Source organism: Dromiciops gliroides, chromosome 3, assembly GCF_019393635.1.
Source record: "Dromiciops gliroides isolate mDroGli1 chromosome 3, mDroGli1.pri, whole genome shotgun sequence".
In the NCBI taxonomy this organism is placed as follows: Eukaryota; Metazoa; Chordata; class Mammalia; order Microbiotheria; family Microbiotheriidae; genus Dromiciops; species Dromiciops gliroides.
In genome coordinates, this window is record NC_057863.1 from 119,114,751 (window position 1) to 119,123,539 (window position 8,789).

Below are 8,789 nucleotides of genomic sequence, written 5' to 3' on the forward strand. Positions count from 1 at the left end.
TTCAAGAAGAACTGAGTTCTAATCCTGCCCCAAATTCTTATCATCTCTGATCCTGGGCAAATCACTTATGCCCACAGCCTCAGTTTCTTCATCTATGAAATGGGAATAATAATAACACTTACCTCACATGTTTGTTGGGATGATCAAATAAAATAACATCAGTAAAAGCACTTTGCAAATCTTAAAAATGCCATATAAATGTTACATTTTGTTAGAGTTAATAATAAGGACCTTGGGTATGAACAATTTTGTCTATATTTACAAGTCTTTCACAATATGACCTTACTGTATAATATTATTTCCTGTAACATGAATCTTCTCTCCTAATTACAGCTCCTCATTGTCCTTTGCATAGTCCATGCTATTTCGCACCCCTGTGCCATTTTATAATGCATTCCAAAGCCCTTGCCTTGTTTTTGACCAAATTCTACCCATATTTCAAAGCCAAACTCAAGGCAAATTTTATATGAAGTTTTTACAGCTATTCCACCATCATCTACAATTCTTTCCCTTTGATGAACAATAATTACACTGAGCCTATATGACTTTGCACTTCAACTTACGTTGTCTTTTGTTATTTTCTAGGTGTTGCATATGTTAGTCTTGTCTAACCAATTGCATGGTGAGAGTATCTAAGAGACTCAGATCTAAAATACCCAGAGCCACCACAAATCCTTATTTTCCTTGCTGCCATTTTCTATCATACCACTAGAGCTACTTCTTCCTCTGAACCAGATCTCCAGAGACCATACCCCTATTGGGGACATCTGGAATTCCTTGATATTTTATTAGGGTTTTTTTTTTATGTAAAGCATTCTACCAATCTGATCCTGGATTTCAGGATGCTGAGACTAAGGCTCATACTCACTTGATCTAGCTATGGAGTTTATTTATTGGCATAAAATGAGATCTGGTGGGCAAATGCTACTGGGATTGCATGTCCTCTGACTGGCTTATTGTCACAAGAATCTGGTTCTTAGTGATGAAACAGCATAAACAATAGTCTCCCTGGAATTGGAGGCAGGTTCTGGACAGGCCAAAGTTAGGGTCTATAGTGTTTAATAATGAGCTAGAGAAAGAGAACTGGATCCCTTTATCAATGCACCAATCAATAGTCAACAGAAACTCAACCAACTTTGAATATGGCAATCATAGGCTGGGTAAACCCAAGATTCATAGAGTCTCTTTGATGCCAGAACAACACATTATGGGCTCATTTATCTTCCTGTTTCTTTCTTTGTGTACCTCTTTTCTCCAGGTATTAGTTATAAGAGACTGAAACCTGTATTTCCCAGTTCATACAATATCCCTCAAAACCCTTTCCAGAATTTCCTATACCTCCCTTCATACCCCACAATTTATAGGGGATGAGGTATTCCTCCTTATGTTTTTTCTGCCACTACTACCCAGTGTGAGCTCTTCTCTTTTGAAATGTATTCCATCCAATAATAACACCCTCTCCCAATCCTGTTCAGAACTATCTACCAATTCCAAGACCATGATGTCAACATATGGTTTGTGGCTTTCTCTCTAGCCCATCACCTTTTTTTTACTTCAAATCCCATATTTTTTGTTTCTTTGTTTGTTTTGCGGGGCAATGAGGGTTAAGTGACTTGCCCAGGGTCACACAGCTAGTAAATGTCAAGTGTCTGAGGCTGAATTTGAACTCAGGTCCTCCTGAATCCAGGGTTGGTGCTCTATCCACTGTGCCACCTAGCTGCCCCCACAAACAGAGTTAAAATACAAAATGTATAGACTAATTAGGAAACAATTACAGTATTCTAGGTAAGGAGTGATGAGGGCTTAAAATAGAATTGTGACTATATGATTAAAGAAAAGGCCATAGATTCAGATGATATGGAGGTAGAAACAAAAAGATTGGGCAACTGTTGAGGTATGTGGGGATGAGGGAAACTGAGGAATTGAGGAGGTCACTAATGTTGTAAGCCTGAGTAACTGGAAGGATGGTAGTGCCATTGACAGTAATAGGGTCATCTGACAGGAATAGGTTGAGGGGGATGGACATATAATAAGATCACTGTTCTGTGACAATATTTGCTAATAATAACTAAATTTTATATAGCACTCACTTGGTGCCAGGCTCTGTGCTAAGCACTCTACAGTTATTATCTCAACTGATAACCCATCTATGTCTGATCATCCTGTATGTTTCATCACCCAAGTCTCCAATTGATTGATAACTCATTCTTTGTCATTGGGCTCCAGTTACCACTTTGACATTTATTCTCTTAAAAGACCATTCTAACATACTCTTACCCAGCAAAGGGTAGTGCTTCAGACTATACTCCTCCTGAGACTGACTATCTTTGGGCTACTTCTTACATAAGTAGTTAGCTCTTAGCCCCACAATAGGGGGGGGGGGTAGACCAGTAGGTCTTCTGATGGATAACTCAGGTTGTTCACAAAGTACAAACAGACCCCAATGAACCTCAGTGTTGCATATCTGGTCTGCTGTGATTTAAGAATTTCATATAATGATCAAGAATCTAAATGGCTTGTTGAAATAAGGCAGTCATTTGAGTCAAGAAGACCTCTACTCCCTCAGTTTTGTAATGAACAATATATTCCAAACTAACATCCTTTCCAGTGTATATTTCTTCTTAGAGCAAGTTCAGTTCTGATTTGTGGCTGCTACGGAGAGGGGGGCAGACAATGAGAAGGTAGAGTAGAGGGAGAGAATGGCTAAGTGGTGAGTAAACAGAATGGATGATGTGAAACAGAGCAAGGACACTGACAGTGTCAAGTGGTTCATAAACAAAAGTGTTTTCCTAATGGCTTTACATAATGTAGCCAATTTGAATATAGATTGTACCTTAGACATAGGTAACCTAGTCCACCTTCCTCCTTTACAGAGGAAGTAACTGAGGCTCAGAGAGGAGAATAGCTTGACCAAGGTTACAGAGGTAATAAAATAATGGACATAGCTCTTGTGATTTCAAAACCAATGCTTACCCTACTGTGATCCTGCCTCTCCAAAATATGCTAGTTAGGGGTTGGAGGTGGTAAAAACACAGACCCTGAAAGACATTGAGAATAAGTCTGAAATGTATATTTGTTGAAATAACTTCAAATATCAGTAAAGTTGTATATTTGTAGAAATTTTCTTCACTAGTTCTTAAATATCTCTTTTATTTAAATATTTCCATTTAAATTTTCATTGTTCAGTCGTTTTTCAAACTTATCAAACTCTTTGCAAGGCTTTTGGCATTTTCTCGGAAAATACACTGGAGTGGTTTGCCTTTTCCTTCCCTGACTCATTTTACAGATGAGGAAACTGAGGCAAATGGGTTAAGTTACTTGACCAGGGTCACACTCCTAGTAAGTGTCTGAGGTCAAATTCAAACTCATGAAGAGTAGATTTCCTGACTCCAGGCTCATCATTTTATACCCTGCACCACATAGGTGCTCTTAGTCTATTTAAATACTTCTGTTCTATTGCCACATTCATTAGTTTTAGAATAAATATTAAAAAACATTTCATTTGTTAGTAGTAAATGATAAGGTGATTGGTAGATATTTATCTGTAGATTGAACAAATTAAAAGGATTTTACCCTGATCCATTTCATGACACAATATTTCTTTAAAATATAATTGAGCTTATCCACCTTTGATAAGGAAAATAGCAACAAAATTCTAAACACATCACTGCCTTAAGATCATAGGATCATAGTGAGCTTGACAGAACTTTAGAGGACATTTAATTCAAACCTTTCATTTTACCAATGAGGAAACAGAGGGTCAGTGTGTTAAACCCATAGTTGGATTAGAACCAAATGACTTCTGTCTCCAGAGACAATGTTTTTGTGTGAACATTTTTATTGACTGCTATTCTTAATACTCTTGAGTTTGAAAAGAAACCCACCATAGCAGGTAGAATGGTACCAGAAATGGAACTGTTTACACTGCTAGTGAGTAATATTTCACCTTCAAAGTTATTTTTCTCAAGACAACACACATTCTTGGTAAAATGCCAGTGTAACTTGAAGTATGTATCTTTAACTCCTCCCTTTAATTATGAGTACTCACGATTATCTGCAAGGTCAATTAGGTTAATATAGTCTTAAAATATCACTCATGTCATCTAATCTTATTGAGCTATATACTATGATCCTTGCAAAGTGTTATAAATGCAAGAGGATGATGTCAATGCATTATTTGAATGAGATTAAAAAAAAAACAGGAATAAGGTAATTATCTGCAGAATTCAGGCATCAACATAGCTAATTGAAGAAAATGAGTATTTTGGTCTGAAGTATCCAAATTAGTTCTTTACACTGCCTTACCCCTGGATAATTGTGAACCTATTTTTACTTGGTGCTGTGTAAACCTGGCATAAGCAAAGTCTTATTTCTCTACGAAATAGTTTTTAATCATCAAGGTGTTGCAACCAAACCCTGCAAATGTCAGTGCAGTCCATACCTACAGTGTCCTTGCGTCATATAGAATACTCAATTGGAAGACTTCTGTGTATTACCTTAATGGAAAAATTCAATTCTTATAATTTTCCCAAAAGGTTGAAAGGGTTTTTGTTTGTTTCTTTTTTTGTTTTGTTGTGTTGTGTTTTTTCTTCTTGAAATCTTGGGTCCCCAAGCCTTACCCTAGGATATTCGACAAATAAATGGGCTTTTTTTTTGGGGGGGGGGCGGTAGGAGGTCATTCCAAAAATATAATCCCATTCTGTGGTAATTCTATCACATCTATGATTTAAAAATAACATTGTACTTGCATACACCCGTCAGATTAATTGATTTATTGTTATATAGGCCATTTCATTTAGTCAGCATGTGCATGGTATGACTAATCCTTTGGAAATTTAGAAAAATACTTTAAAAAATATATACTACCATAATAATGACAACAGTTTATTGCTACCATTTAATTAAGAGTAACTGCTTTTTCAAACTCTGGTATACAATCCACACATAAATGCATGGGATTTGATAACTAGTGAATTGTCTTTGAAAGGAAGGATGACATGATAGCTAATGCATGCACATGGAAACTAATTAGATTTTTTAGCTAATGAATCCCCATTTAAATAAATGTGATTCAATAAATAATGGATCCCCATGGAAATGAATAGAATTGGATGACTAACATACCCCCCTGAAATGAATGCGATTCGATAGCTATCGCATCCTCATAAACGTGTTAGATGGAATCCCATTCATTTTAATTGCGATAAATTACAAAAGCTTTTGTTCTTGGCCTTTTGGCTAAGATCAAGTGTTCTGTCCTCTGCTTGGGGACTATATTCCACCCAGGGAAGGAACAGAGTCTTACTGATCTAATAGGCCTTTCCCTTCTCTAACAACTATGATGTATGATCTATGAATGCCATTCATTCCAATAGGGATGAGCTAGCTATTAAATCCCATTCATTTCAATGGAATATTTGTTACTGATTGAATTCCATTTGTTTCAATGAAGAATTCTTTGCTAACACTTATTTTTAAAATAGAATAATTAAAATTAATTGATTTAAACGCCACTATGTTTATGGGAAAAGTTAGGCCCGTAGGAAATAAAGAGATAAATTTGAAATGTTGCCTATCCCCTTTTAGCAATCAGACAACTAAAAATAAATAGTTATTAAATTATCTCATATAAAAGAAAACAGCAGGAAAAACTTCATCCTTTGCAAAAAGCATAAATTCTTCGTATGGGTTTTTACTGACATTAAAAGATAAAAATAAGATGTTTTAAGATGTAGTCACAATGAATAATATATTGGCAGTTTAAATATAAAACCAAAAGCTTTGATAGAGAAAAAGAGAAAAGAACACAGATCAGATAGATAGATACATAGATACATAGATACATATATGGCATAAAAAGTATTATAATAGAATTTGATCAATTTCATAATAAAATACCTTGCTGAAAAGGAAATTAATAATCAGAATCATTGGGAAAAGAATGTACTTATAATTAATCTTAATAAATAAAAAATGTTATTAATAGCTATATTCCCTAAAAATTCAGTTCATCATTGAAAAGGAAGATAATCCATGAGGCATATGGAGATAGACACATACATACACACATACACACAGATATATACACCCATATGTGTATATATCTTTGATCACTGTTTTTCAGAGTTTGTCATTAGTTATATTTTTCATTTTTCTCACAGCTCTATTTGAGAAAGTGTATATATATCTACATATGATATGTAGATATATATAGACCCCATAATTCAGTATTATATATAATATATATGTTAAGAAAAAAAGACTTTTTTAAAATAATGGAATTAAGGAGCAACTTTAGAGGTTATTTAGCTATGATATTTCACAAAGACAGGACAGAAAGAAACAAATAAGAAGATGAATTTTAAGAAAGCTGATTTCAATAAGTCTTAGGAAAACAGAAAGGAAAATGTGAAGGTGTAGCTATGTAAGGGCCCACAAGCTTGAGGTGATTTCAAAAACCCCAGGAGTTGTATTTCTTCCTAGCCTTTGAAAAGAGGAAATTAACATGAGATTAGAACTGGAGGTGTGGGTTTTCCTCTTTTCAACCAGAGTTTTTTGAGGATCTCTAGAGAAAAGAAAGATATATGTGGCACAGTATATACAGCACTTGACCTGGAGTCAGGAAGACCTGAGTTCAAATCTGCTCTCAAACACTTACTAGCTGTGTGACCCTGGACAAGTCCCTTAACCCTGTATGTTTCCTCTTCTGTAAAATGAGCTGAAGGAAATGGTAAACTACTCCAGTATCTTTGCCAAAAAATTCCAAATGGAGTCATGAAGAGTTGGTTATGACTGAACTGACTAACAAGAGAGAGAAGAGGAAAATGAGATAGAGGTAAAAAGGTTTTTGCTAGATGCACAGAGCAATAGCATGACCAGAGTGGTTGGTAAAAATGTCAAACCCAAGCCTTCATGGGAAAAGATGAGAAAGGGCTTATAGATAGACAAACACACATACACATGTACTGCACACATGCATGTATGCATAAAATATGTATATGTACATGTATGTGCAGTGGGTAAGAGACAAATTTACTGAGGAAAATAAAGTTTTGATCTTCTGAGCATATTAATTTATTAAACATTGCCTGCCAATTGTCTAACAAAGTGAGACCAGGCCTTCTCAGCCTAGGCCTGGACCCTGAATATAGGGGAATACAGACTTTCATTGATTAAAATCTATAAATCAGATAAGACCAAGTAATTAAAAGGAAAAAATGCAACATTTAGGTAATTTGACTTCTAATTTGATGAAAGATTAGGGACTTTCCAATTTGGAGGGGGAGAGTGAACAATTACCTGAATTCAGAAAAGGAGGTGTCCCAATCCCCAAGTATCTGTAAACAATCAAGGGAACATGGAAACAATAACTGATTGATTAGTACAAGGCCAGTTTTCAGATAAGACAGATGGGATGCTTCCAATGTAGAATTGTGAGAAAGCTCCTTTCATCAATCTTTGGATTGGACTGTGTTGATAGTCAGCATAACCTAGGTCCTAGGTCTCTAAACAACAGGTAGAGGTGGTCCAGCTTCCTTGTTATTGTGGGGTAGCTTCAAACAGAATAATAAGGTACAGAACAATAACAGTACAATAAGTTCTCCCAGTTCCCAGAATTGAATAAAGTTTTCTCAAAGACAGAAATTTGGCTACCAAGAATTGAATAGAAACCAAGCTAAATCACAAGATGGAGTCAATTCCTACAATTAACTACTTGCTGACCTAAATCTCCTTAATTTGTGCATGAGTACATATGTTTACATGTTTGTGTTTAACAACGGATTGATACCCTGCTCTTGTATATTCATATGTTTCCTAACTATTCTTTAAAGGGAAGAATTACTTGAACTTGGGGCCTTAAAAAAATCTGTGTCATCAGACATAAGCCTAATATAGAAATCCCTAGAGTTATACTTATGTGAGAGAGAAACCATGATAAACAGATCTACAGATCTATAAGTAGGATTTTTGTACTCGGGGCAAGTGAAACATACCATGATCATGGGAAGGGGCACGTTTGCTCTCAGTTTAATGCAGAGGGGTGTGGTTAAAGACACCAGCAAAAGACCACTGTTGGGGAGGCTGCCAGGTGGAGAAGGAATGAAGCAAAGTGGAGTAGCAGAAGAGCTAACTCTTGCCAACTATCTGGCAGCTTCCTATTTCAATTAGATATTATAGGGCTCTGAATAACTAGGTGCTAATCTCTGTTGTTTTTAAACTGCTAAAGGAATACAAGAGGCATCTAAATTCAATGTTCTGAGGCAAAAACCTTCTTCTACAAACCATCCAGTTTTGACTGCTAATTTTTATGATGGTTGAGCCAGACAATGGCACAACTTAAAAATGGTTTATAAGTACAAATGGATCTAATGGTGGGTTGGTTTGATGGCTTTATCTAGACATGAATTCAGAAAGATGGGTGTGTGTGTGTGTGTTGTATGAAAGGAGAGAAGGTTAGCAGAAAAATGAGTGTTACTTATACTCAAAAACAAATCATCCCACAGCTAGGGAAAGAAAAGTAACAACAACAAAAAGACTGGATATAAATATGAAAGGAGAATACTAGAAAGGAAGTGATTGTAATTAATTTTAGTAAGATTTAATTATTTCCCCATTTAAAAAAAATCAAAGATGCTTAAGATCTGTCAAATCAGTTATCTCTCTAATAAGTATGTAATAGACTACATAAATAATATCCCACAAGTGCTGATAAATTTAAGCAATTGAAAATAAAAGTAGTCACCCTATTCCCCTTTTTAGAAGCTACCAATTGTTTAACATCTCTTAAA

The 8,789-nt window shown here is 35.5% G+C and overlaps 1 pseudogene; it reads left to right on the forward strand.

Moving 5' to 3' along the window:
- Positions 1-8,431: 8,431 nt before the first annotated feature.
- On the forward strand, positions 8,432-8,462 carry LOC122752442 (annotated as a pseudogene).
- The last annotated feature ends 327 nt before the right edge of the window (positions 8,463-8,789 follow it).